Below are 13,786 nucleotides of genomic sequence, written 5' to 3'. Positions count from 1 at the left end.
AAAACTATACCATCCCTTAAAAATTATTTCACTATTATACTTTGATATACAGTAGATGACCAATGCAATCCAGCAATGTCGGCACATTACTCTAATCAAGAGGTTACATGCATTCATACTTCAGAACATATCACATCATCCAATTTCCTCAAACTTTACAGATGTGTTCTATTGACATTTTGCATGCCATATACATGTAGTACTAATAACTAGATGAACACACTTTGGGTAATTTTTCCTCAGTAAATCCATTGTAAATGCATAGACAAAAATCTACAGGACACTGACAATCCCTGATCATCATATCTCACAAGGCTGTAAGACAGTACTTGGCCATTGAAAACACTCGTTAGATCTACAAGTCAATTAGCATACTTTCAAATGCACATAGACTTACATGAATTTACACCTATAACTTACAGCTGCATATACATGTACATGTAATTAACACAGGTTTACCTATTTACTAGTGTCACTAGTGAGTATATTCAGTTTTCGCTGCTCCAGCTTGGCACATTATGCATGGCAAAAATAAACTTCAGCAGTATTTCAGCCATGAACACATGACAACGATGTAAAAGTTTGCATGTATTCGCATCTTAAATTTTTATACATATTCAAAAAGAAATAAATGTATAAAGAATGGCAATATTGATGCAACACACAGTTCAAAATACAGAATGACATACAAATACAATCAATATTGCAATATACAAGGTGATTTCACAGTTTTATATGCGAATAACTTCTTCTAATCTTAAACAAATTTTTGAACTGTGAAAGAAAAAAATGTAAATTTCACAGAATTTTCTTCGCCTGTACAAATGCAATATGTAAAAAATGAAAGAAGTTTGATGACTAAACAATCAGTCACAGCTTTTTCTTTTAATGGCGACCGATTGACAAATTGCCCTACATTGATGTAAATAAGCACTGAATTGCTCAGTGTTTTAGTAGTAGCCATGATAAAAACTCATGGGCGTACATACTCGAGCAGGATTCGAACCTACGACCTCCTGATCACCGGACAGGCGTCATATCCACTAGACCACCGAGCATACGCCCAAAAGCAAGTGTTGGTTCTAATCCTTACAGCATGCAGTGGGTACTGCGTAATTGTTCAAATTCATTAAATTCTAGTTTAACTAGTTCATTCCTTCCTCTGCAATCAGTGCTGACCTTCAGTTATTTTTTAGCTTTGATCGGCTGTGGAATGGTATTGCTGTTGTAGCTACCTTAAAGATCACATAGCTTCCATTGATCATTTGCTAATAGTTACCATATAATTTTATTCAACAGGGTCCTAAGATGTAGGAAGAAAAATGCTGAGGACGGAGATACCAAGTCAAAGATGGAGAGTTGATTAATGCAGACCTCCCTACCTTTTTGACTGAAAAAAATAGGGATGATTTGGCTCAAAAAGTAAGAAAGATACACCAGTTTCCTAGCAGTGTGCAGTACAGTTAGCAAGAGAAATATGAAACTCTTATTGAAACAAGAGCTGAGAGTGGTCCAAATTCAGATTCTTTCCGCCAAACTCGAATTGGTTTGGGAGGTCTGGTAATGTCAAAGGGCTACATGAGGGGTGGAGGGTATAAGACAGAGAGAGAGAGAGAGAGAGAGAGAGAGAGAAACAGAGAGAGTTTAATGCTGAAGAGACAGGTGAGAGAGGAATGTCAAATAGGAAATTAAAGATGTCAGTGGGTGTGGTGAGAGGAGACATACGGGCCACTGGAGTGAAAGAGGAAGGTGTATACAAGATGGAATGAGAGAGAGAATAAGTTACATTGATTGTGAATCTGCATATTATGGGAGTATCTAGAAGGGACGGTTTGCAGTAAAGTGGACTCCCATTATAATGAAGTCCTCAATATCGGCAGTATTCTTTCATCAAATTGAAATTTTGTTATAACCAAATTGATAAACAATTAAAACAAATTGAGTGAAAAACATTGCCGCCTGAATTCATACTTTGCTATACAATGTATTAAGCAAAATCTCTGATTGTATTGCTGCATCGATTTGGCTTGATTGGAGTCATTATTGCTGCTGAGAGATAAATACAACATTTTACTCCTCTGTACATGATAGGTGTCAGGTCCTGTGCAGGATAATCATACATATATTTGTCTGTTCCTTTCTTTATATGGCAAAACTACTCATTATTCCCACTACGGCCTGCAGGAGACAGCTTATAGTCTTACAGCAATTCCGGCAATTTCGGCAACAGTAGACAATAATACGATACATGATGGAAGTACAGCAAATCATAATATTATTCAATTAAATAAATATTCAATTAAATAAAACATTCTGTAATAGGACCAGAATTAATTATTTTATTCATTAATAACATCAACATTGTTAGAGATGGGTGTTGTAATGTGGATTAGGTGATCTTGCCATGTTAAAATCATCATCGATAATACAGATGGTGAAAGATAAAATGTTTGATCCATTCGTTGAATTGATCATTTCATCTTTCAGCTCAAGAAATATTCTGTCCATTGCACTCATAAACATTCATTATCTGTATGCTATAGAGTTAGGATCTGCAAAATCACCTTGTTATTTAGAGAGTTTTGCTATATATAGTTGCTGATGTCGGTGAATACTTGGTACTGTCTATCGCCATGAGGTATGTTCTCAATCTTCTCCATCCAAAACTGGATAAGAAGATCATTTTGTATGTCCGGCAGGGAGAAATCATCCTTCTTCAAAGGGGAATTCTCCTGGAATGAAAACATCAAGAAAATCTATTTTTTTTTTCACCTTTAATTGTCATGCTCATTGATCACAATCATTTATAAAATGTCACTGAGATTACTTTCAAATACTGTATTTGATTTGGGATAGATGTGGAACCAAAGTATGTAATAGTCTTCAATCGATGATACACACAAAAGTTCATGATGTTGTACAATCTGTTGTTACAAATTTCAAATAACTGATGGCGATCAGTTGCTAACCTGAAGGACAGCAGATATCACTTGAACTTGCTTTTAAATTTGTACCATTTTTTGATATGAAATGAGTAAAATTGCATTTAAATGACAGACTACTAAATTACACAACACATTCACACTCACACACACAGTAGCAATACGTATGTGTATTTAAACAAAGGTGTTTTACTCGTAAATATATTCGACCGATTATGAAGAGACAATCGTTAATACAATTCCAGAAGGGGCTGATATCTAAACGAATTTTGCCCAAAGGGGTTTATCAATGTATTGACATGATTTGCTATGATGATGATGTTCATAGCCAGTTCACAACATTGCTTTAAAAATGCACAGGAGCGTTAAAACATGAAGAGCACAATAGTATATGTCACAAAAAAGCATGCCGCAGTCATGGTGGCAGCTGTGGTTGTGTGAATACTTGTATGTACATAGGTAATGTAATCATTTAATCTGGCCAGTCATATTCCCACTGTAATCATAGTAATACTGTACATGTATTTCAAAAGTTGATAAAAAAAGCCGACGCAAAAGTTCCATCACATAGCGAGAACAATGCTGAATATCATATTTATTGGTGACATCTTTCCTCCAGGGACATGATCGACAAGATGTCATGAAATGAAGTTGGTAAGAGAGTGAACCACGTTCTTTACAGCTATTGAAAGAAACTTCAGCGATACAGAATCTGGGGTTTGCAAATGTAGTGACAGCTAGGTAGAAGGCACAGTTGTTATTTGTTGCCCAGCTGAAGGCATATAGAAAATTGTTCAGGCTCCTTCAGCTTCTTTGTAATAACATGGTTAAAACATAGTGACAATAAGAAGCTCTCACAGATAAGCATGAAACTACATTGTATACTGGTTCTGCTAAAAAAAAAAACATTTAAAACTTTTGAATTTAAAAAGTTCACAGAGGCAAGGGTTGCTGAAAAGCAAATCATGTCAAGAACATGACAAAGCTCTATAGGCAAAGTTTGGAGCTTTTTTTTATCTCTCCTTGTATATACATTATATACATTAGAGTGAACACTTTTTCAAGCTCATATTTTTCATAGAATATTTGGCTAAAAGTTAATGAATGATATACCATATGAAAGGTAATTCAATTGTTTATCAACCTGGTAGGCAAATGAAAAGCAAACTTTGCACATGAGTGAACACCTTTGTTTTTCTCTTCCAAGGCACAAAAGTAAAAATTAAAAGAATGCAGGAAGTTGTCATTCATGCGTATAAGTGCTCTTCCAGGTAACAATGAGAACAAAAAAAAAAACATTAAAGACAATAAAGAGATGAATGAAGTTGCCCCCCCCCCCGAAAAAAAAAAAAATATGATCTCTGTAATATCTTTGAAGCCCAAAAGATCAATAAGGCTAAAATTAATGGAGGAAAATGAAGAATCTTCTGTCAAATCCAAGTGAAAAAATGAGAGAGGAAGCAATATAAACAAAAATGGTAGGCATTTAAACAGATTTCTCAAATATGCAAAATTGTAAATAATACTTGGTTCTTGAATTTGTCTTATAAATTCTTTCATTACTAAATTAAAAGAATGGAATAAAGATATTCTGTTCTATGTCACTTGAAGTTTGAGTTGACAGAAATTCCCCCCTCCCCCCCCCCCCCCGAGAACAAAAAACTTGTTTTTGTTATTTCATTCATGTCTCTTAATGTGTTAAACTGGACTTTTGTTATCTAGTAAAGGCCATTTGCAAATGAACGGCAACATGTCAATTTTTACAATTTTTACTTTTGTGCATTGCAGGACAAAAAAGGATTGTGTTCACTCATGCATAAAGTTTCCCTTTATATTGATCTACTATGCTGACAGCCAATGAAATTATCTTTAATATGTCATATAACATATTGACTTTCATCAAAATTTTCTATGAATGATTATGAACTCGAAGAAGTGTTTACTTTCTTTCTTCTTTTTTTTTGTTTTTTTGCTGAGTGTATAAACACTAGTAATATATACAGTCCGTTAAGATCTGTATATTTTTATATATACATATTATATATACATGTATACATATACATATTATATATACATGTATATAAATATATATATATATATATATATATATATATATATTTATATACATAATACATACATAATATGAACATATACAACCAACATATCTTAACTGACATAACACCATCATGATGAAGAACCACTCATTAAGGAAAGAAAAACAAAATTCTGCCTATTCATAGCATTCATAATGCATTGCTCACGACAGTCATTGATGACAAGAACTTGCATTTTTTTTATACTGAAAGGATAATCGCACATGCTTACGAGAGCACTATTTGCTTGATGCCCCTGGTCCTCGTCACTGGCATCAAAACTGAAGCTTGCATTATGATGTTGCGGCTTCGTAGCACAATCAAGATTTAACTTGAGAGAGTCTCGAAGACGATCAAGTTCCTCATTGTCAAGTTTCTTTCCCTGTGTTTGAAAAAAAAAAAGGAAACCAAGAGAATAACTAATTTCTAATCAGAGCATGATTAATGTGCGATACACTACACCACACATATGTATGACAAGTTAAGGAAAACAAAGAATACAACTACAAGAGCATGCAAAAATGACAAACAAACACACACACACACACACACACAAGTGATTGACAACAAGGGTGTTAGCAAGGGATTATTAAGCAGAGGAGTAAAGACGTGATATGATAATGCTTCAATTTGTCTCCCTCTGTACAAATGAACTTGTAAGATTGCAGCTACTGATCTATGATCTAACAAACATGTCTGAAAAAAGGAACCACAGGACTTGAACCTATCATCTATTGCTTTTCCGGGAAATGACACTACCACCAGGCTTTCCCCAGTTGCCGGCTGTGACACAATAAAGTTGGAAAAAATAACCAGGGTCTGAGTCTGGTTATTTCAAGTAGTCTGAGGCAGACAAGGCATATTAAATGAAAGCAGGAGATTATCAAGCAGAGAGGTTAATATTTACTATGATCTTTCTTCAATTATATTCATCTCCCTTCTTTACAAATGAATTTGAAGGTCATAACTGCTGATCTACATTTTAACCAACATGTTGGTCATAAATACTTTCTTTGTCAAATTTATTTGTGCTGGAGACAAATTGAAGAAATATCTTATGACGAGGGTGTGAATCATTATAAAAAATATGATTGCCAATACTTGTTGGATAAACTTGACAGGAAGACAGGCATGAAAAATGAATCTGATTTAATTGTACTCAATCATAAAGGTACAGTTTGCCTTTGGGAGCAGTGATTTAAAAAAATGTTCGAGATATCACATTTGATGAATATGTGTAGGTCAGTTTTGATCACGAAACATCCTACCATGTAAAAATTTTGCAATAAAGCCTATTACAGATATAAGAAGATATCACTATTTTTCTAAACAAACCGTAACTGTAGACGGCTGAATAGTCGAGAACCATTTTTATTACAACTATTGTTCACATTTTATATATTTAACAATACAAGTACTTAACATTAATTATACCGATTGAAACTTTTACAGTGGTTGTTTCTATCCCTAACTCACATTCTAGAAGTATTTTGAAGCACTAAAGCTGGGTTTTTCTTTCATCTGCGAATGGTAAATTATGCCTTTAAAATACAAAACGAGTGATATTGACAGTTGGCACCATCATGCACCATCATGCTAGGTCTCATACTATTAAAGAATTTAAGAAAATTGTAATTTTTTGGCAATTGAAAGTGGAAATCTGCACTGCAGTAAGTATTGACAAGGATATATTCATATTCAGAGGATCCTGATCACACAAGCTTACCGAATCATTGTTTTGGGATGGGTCTTGGTCTTCCTTGTAGGCAGCCAGAATGAATTGCGTGATTGTATTTCGCTGCTCGTTGTATTCTTTTTCACGAGGACTTGCAAGATCATCCATCTGTGATTAGAATGAAAGTAGAAAACAAAACACAACAAACTCTTTCTGCATAGGATTTCTGAAATAGGAAAGCAAATATTCTGATCGAGAAAGTGAATAACATGTAATAGATTGATACACCTTTCAGGCAAACATCTATATAAAATGACATACAGATAAAAGCATAAAATTTGAGAAAAGCATGAACTCACATTTGACGATGGTAGACAGCTCTTCAAGGACAGTTCTAAGGGAAGGCAAGACATGCGGAGTTCACACTTGTCTCGAACTTGCCTGTCCTGGAGGCGAGATAGCCGACACTCTACATTCCTGAGAATCACCCTTATTCTTTTCTTCATAGCCTGGAATTTGAAAGAAAGCCAACTTAGCATGATCAGGATTAGACGATGACATTACAAACCTAAGCAGATTTCTATAACCAGAAGACATTCAGCTAATTAACTCGGTTTAAAAAACAGCAACAAGTATATGTTGGCAGCGTGGCCCTTTAAAATCACCCATCATTGAGACCTTGTGAATATGAGAACATTGTACTCTGACTTTATATTCCCTACTGCTCTTATTTTACTATCTACATAATTTTAGTTCGGATGTGTCAAATGTGATAATTTCTCAACTCTCTTCTTCCCAACACCTTCTAGTACATGACAAATGCATATATAACACAGATTGAATAGAGATAAGATCTTACCTCACTATCAATGATCCTGCTGGAACTGGATATCATCATATTATTTTCAGAAGATGTCTGTGGAAAGACTCTTGGTTGAACATCATCTAATATGCCTTTTACAAGCTTGAGTAAGATATTTTGTTTTCCAGTGTTTGGAGAGATGCGATTCAAATCGTTTCTGATGATCTGGATGATAATGAAACGATCGTGGTCATCCATCGGCTGTTGAAGAAATGTACGAGCAAGAAGAGAAGAAGATGCAGAAAACAGAATAAATTACTTTCTCTTGTGCCATTTTCATAATCCCTCACTTCAGTTAATGAAGAACATAACATTTGATGAGGTAACAATATTATCCATCTCTATTAACAGAAATCAGCATTTACACTACTAAAGATCACAGTCATAAAGAAAAAACAACAAACAAACAAACAGTAAAAGTCATATATTATCATGCTATTATTCTACTACTAACTGCGGGTTTTCATTGACCCTCTTCCTCAAATGACATTAACACGGTGGAGTAGATCACCATAAATGACCGGCTCCCTACACTTAACCTTCCTGTACACGGCTTTAATATGGCCAACAGTATGGGTCTTTATAGGATCACTGCAGGACTTGGAGCCTGTACATATGAGCACCCCTCTTTTTTGTTTCGTTGGTTCTATGGTAAATAATTCATTCTCTATTCTTTCTTATCAGGTTATTTTGCACATACAGATTGCATGATACATTACAATCAATTACATTTTGATCCTAATCAGAACTATGTCTGGCAATAGTTAATTTTCACATACCGGTACCAGTCAATCATTGCCAACTTTGTCATGTGGGTATAAAGGGTACACTATTTTATCAAAGCTCTTACCTGTATTTCATTGTCACAGCCCTTGTCTTCTTTCAGAACAGGTTGCATGGGACTGTTGCTGCCAGTTTCTTTTTCGAATCTGAAATCATTTAAAATACTTGCATACTAAAAATGTCTCTATGCATGGTGACTAGTATACCTCCACCAGGATGCGTTGTTCTTCTAACAGCTCTATAGTACATATTGACAATGTGTGATGAGAGTTTCACATAATTTGCAAAATACTAAAATGACATGTTTGTCACAAATAGGTTTCAAATAATTACTAATTTTCCTTGAACTAGGTTTAATTGGATGAAAAACTCTATTGCATAAGAGAGCCTGCAAGTATATGGAGATTCGAGGATTTTACTTGACTTTTGACCCTTTATGTATAAGGTAATTTCCACACAGGTATGAAGAAAAAGTGAAATTTCAGTATCAAATAGTGAAATTTCAGCATTTTATCCTAGCCATGTCCCCTTGACCTTTGACCCTATGACCCTAAAATTCCCAAGAAAATCACTGTCAGGCAGAACATACATTAATAATTTTATGTACTAAGTTTCATGATGATACCTTGAGCCACTTCTGAAATATGAAGGAAGAAGTGAAATTCAGCATTTGCACTTCACCTTTGTTTAACCTTTTGCACACACAAAAAAAAAAAACATTAAAGAGAATCAGTGGGTGATACATATTTCTACACTATAAGTTTCAAGAAAAATCTTGCAGGCATTACATAGATATGACACAAATAGTGAAATTTTGAAGAGCTGACCTTGACCTCTGACCCCCAACCTTTGACCTCATGACCCCAAAATTCTAAAGATAATCACTACCAGCCAGTATATGCTAGCTATATACTAAGTTCCATGAAGACATCTCAGACCCTTTCCAAGCGTACAATGTATGAAGAAAAAGTGAAATTTGAACATTTTCATTTGACCTTTAATGACCTTTGACCTCATGGCCCGAAACTCTCTATAGAGAATCTTTATTACGTAGGTTCATATATACATGTATATACGCTAAGTGTCAAGAAAATAGCTTCAGGCATTGCATAGATACATGAATGAGGGAAAAAGTAACGTTATGAGCATTTGACCTTGACCTTTACTCTTTAACCTTGAACATGTGCACCCAAAAGTTGATAAGCACAACTTCGCCCATTCATACATATACCATGCAAAGTTTTATTAGGATACCTAAAACGCTTTTTTAGTTGCTTGGTAGACAAAATTAATTACAGACGGACAGACGGAAGGATGGAGAGAGGACGAACAACCCGGAAACCTAATACATCTGGTGACACTTTGAGGCGGAGGTATAAAAACATGTCTACAGTTACAAAGGAATAATGTCTAAAGCTGCATAATCTATGTAAACAGATACATACTGATTCACATACACAGCTTAGTTGAGATTTATAAAATATGGCAATATATCTGGCTGTCTCTGTACAACTTTCTTTATCATTCTATATTGCAGTATAATAATGTTCATTAGGGCCAGTTTTAGGAGAAATGTGCACCTCATATATATCTAAAGATTAATCCTGCATTCAACAAGTTTTGCTGTTTCTAGGAATTCATTTTAACTCTCGACACGGTAAACAAATAATACACATCGTGAGAAGCATCTTTCGTTTCTTCTGTCTCAACAGACTCTGAACTGTGTTGTCTTAGGGGCACATATTGCTCACTCAGTGATATGTAATAGGGTATAAGCTTTATATATTACATGTTCGATTTTTTAACTTTTTTGGGGGGGGGGGGAAGGGAGGGGATAGTTGTGCTCCTCCTAATCATTATGAGTTCAGCTGTTTTGAGCACCTGTATGATCCTCAATGTAATTCAATTCAAACTAGAGATTGGTGCTCGGCGGGTCGCGCAGCCGAGCACATGTATCCCCCGAACTCACAGCATCATACATCATCGCAATATATAGAGCTCATACAGAAATGCCATAAATAAATACGGTTATCATGGCAACAATGATCCTGTCCACATTTTGCCTCTGGGTACCAAATTTGATGACAATAATATGATGCAGCGGTGTAACTCTGCAGAAGCGGGTTCCATGACAAATGCTGTGATGACAAATACTCCAGCAAGGAATCTTAGTGTTGAAGCGCACATAAAGCTTAACGCTTACCCTAATCCAAATCTTTAGTCTGCCTTGAACCTAACACCCAATCATACCCATGATTGGAGAAAAGAAACGCAGCCGGTAGAGCGCTCACAAGGAAATCTCTGCTATTTCCACAAAAATTCTTGTTACCATGGCAACGATGTCTCCGTTAACACCAAACACAATAGGCATCTTCGTCTTACCATAATACACCTTCATGCCAAATTTGAAGATGATCGAAGAAGACCTGCAGCCACTAGAGCGCTCACAAGCAGACCCTATTGGATTTACCTTTTCATGTATAAAGACGGAACAAGCGAGGGTGCCATCATCAAAAACCATAGGCATATTTGTCTTATCATAATACACCTTTATGCCAAATTTGAAGATGATCAAAGAAGAACTGCAGCCAGTAGAGCGCTCAAAAGCAGACACTATTGAATTTACCTTTTCATGTATAAAGATGGAACAAGCGAGGGCGCCATCACCAAAAACAATAGGCCTCTTCATCTTACCACAATACACCTTCATGCCAAACTTGAAGATGATCGAAGAAGGACTGCAGCCAGTAGAGCGCTCACAAGCAGACCGTATTGGATTTACCTTATCATGTATAAAAACGGAATAAAGCGAGGGTGCCATCACCAAAAACCATTGTCTTGATCATAATACACCTTTATGCCAAATTTGAAGATGATCGAAGAACTGCAGCCAGTAGAGCGCTCACAAGCATGACCCTATTGAATTTACCTTTTCATGTATAAAGACAGAACAAGCGAGGGCACCATCACCAAAAACGATAGGCCTCTTCATCTTACCATAATATACCTACCTTCATGCCAAATTTAAAGATGATCGAAGAAAAACTGCAGCCAGTAGACCGCACTCACAAGCAGACCGTATTGGATTTACCTTTTCATATAAAAGATGGAACAAGCGAGAGCGCCATCACCAAAAACAATAGGCGTCTTTACCATAATGGACCTTCATGCCAAATTTGAAGATGATTGGAGAAGAAACGCAGCCGGTAGAGCGCTCACAAGGAAATCTCTGCTATTTCCACAAAAATTCTTGTTACCATGGCAACGATGTCTCCGCCCACACCAAAAACAATAGGCGTCTTCATCTTATCATAATACACCTTCATGCCAAATTTGAAGATGGTCGAAGAAGACCTGCAGCCACTAGAGCGCTCACAAGCTGACCCTATTGGATTTACCTTTTCATGTATAAAGACGGAACAAGCGAGGGTGCCATCATCAAAAACCATAGGCATCTTTGTCTTATCGTAATACACCTTCATGCCAAATTTGAAGATGATCGAAGAAGAACTGCAGCCAGTAGAGCACTCACAAGCAGACCCTATTGGATTTACCTTTTCATGTATAAAGACGGAACAAGCAAGGGCACCATCACCAAAAACAATAGGCGTCTTCGTCTAACCATAATACACCTTCATGCCAAATTTGAAGATGATCGAAGAAGAACTGCAGCCATTAGAGCGCTCACAAGCAGACCCTATTGGATTTACCTTTTCATGTATAAAGACGGAACAAGCAAAGGCGCCATCACCAAAAACAATAGGCTTCTTCGTCTAACCATAATACACCTTCATGCCAAATTTGAAGATGATCGGAAAAGAAACGCAGCTGGTAGAGCGCTCACAAGGAAATCTCGGCGGCGGCGGCGGACGCGGCGCGACGAGGCCAAAACCATAGTATCCTCCGAACTCTGTTTGGGGGATACAATTAATTGATGAAACAATACTGCATCATATCAAATATAAGTAGGTCGACAGAGAAAAAAAAAAAGAATTTGGCCAGAAGGACATCACATCGGACGAAAAACAAAATGACTTATTGATGAAATGAAACACAACAAAAAGTAGTGCTCAGTGTACCGACAGAGAGAGAGAAAAACAAATGCAGTTATCACTAGCACCAACATTCAGTTTAGGCGACTCAATTCAGTGAGTGAACAAATGAGAAGCACAAACATAGTATGTATAATTGGATTTCAAATTGGAAATGGCAAGATTAATACAAGAGGGGTCTGGGTTGTATGGAATGCTATTAGGGACACAATACAAAATTCATTTCACTCCAGCCAATATTCATTTCACTTTTATCAAATACATTTCACTCACCAACATTTATTTTACTTTTTACAAAAATACATTTCACTTAGAAAGAAAAATTCATTTCACTTTTCACAAAAATACATTTCACTTTTAAATAAAAATTCATTTCATTTTGAACAAAAATACATTTCACTTTTAAATAAAAATTCATTTCACTCTTCACAAAATGGATTTCACTTTTTAACCAAAAACATTTGACTTTTCACAGAAATTCATTTCACTTTTCAAGAAAAATAAACAAATAATTTCATTTTTCCGTTAAAAAAAAAATCATTTCACTTTGGCGTACCATATCACTCTGACGAAACCATTTCACTACACTCAAACCATTTCACTCTGATAAAACCATTTCACTCTGATAAAAAAAAAATATGTTCCTCTTTTTTCCCCGCCAAAAGGTGGCGCCAGTCTGAGAGGAGTCACAGTGCCACGGCACTTTGTTAGCACTGAGCTGAGGTGAGTGGCCGGCCAGCCGGCCGGCTGGCTATGCAGTACCTAGATTTAGCACGCTACGCCGGCGCGGCAACGACGCGAGGCGAGCTAGCAGTCGACGGCCCTCGCCTCGGCCTCACTTACATGCACGCTCGTGCCGTTATATGCATACTACATCGAGAATTGAATCTATGCCTGACTTGCTGAATAATGCATCTTGGACTGGAATTGAGGGTTCGATTTATCGCAATACTTATTTTCAAAGGTGGGTACCTTACGGTATGGGTACGTTTCAGGCCCGTGACTGGGGGGGGGGGGGGGTTCAAGGGGTTCGAACGAACCCCCCCGCTAGCGAGCAGGGTCCGCTTGAACCAAAAAAAAAAAAGTGAAAACTTCTTCCCGGGCAAAGCTCCAAATACGAGCGCGCTAAATCTAGGTACTGCATAGCCAACCGGCCGCTCACCTCAGCTCAGTGCTAACAAAGTGCCATGGCACTGTGACTCCTCTCAGACTGGCGCCACCTTTTGGCCGGGAAAAAAGAGGAACATATTTTTTTGATCAGAGTGAAATGGTTTTAGTACAATGAAATGGTTTCGTCAGAGTGATATGGTACGCCAAAGTGAAATGATTTTTTTTTACGGAAAAATGAAATGATTTATTTTTTTTCTTGAAAAGTGAAA

At 36.5% G+C, this 13,786-nt stretch overlaps 1 non-coding gene across 1 annotated transcript; it reads right to left on the bottom strand.

The window, feature by feature from the left end:
* Positions 1-985: 985 nt before the first annotated feature.
* Positions 986-1,058, bottom strand: Trnat-ggu (transfer RNA threonine (anticodon GGU)). The gene has a single exon. It is a non-coding gene; the product is annotated as a tRNA-Thr (tRNA).
* Between the last annotated feature and the right edge of the window lie 12,728 nt (positions 1,059-13,786).

This window comes from Diadema antillarum, unplaced genomic scaffold, assembly GCF_040938485.1.
Source record: "Diadema antillarum isolate AM-2024a unplaced genomic scaffold, OU_Dant_1.0 scf00000022, whole genome shotgun sequence".
In the NCBI taxonomy this organism is placed as follows: Eukaryota; Metazoa; Echinodermata; class Echinoidea; order Diadematoida; family Diadematidae; genus Diadema; species Diadema antillarum.
Note: the sequence above shows the minus strand (reverse complement) of the source record. Positions and strands in the feature narration are given on the sequence as shown.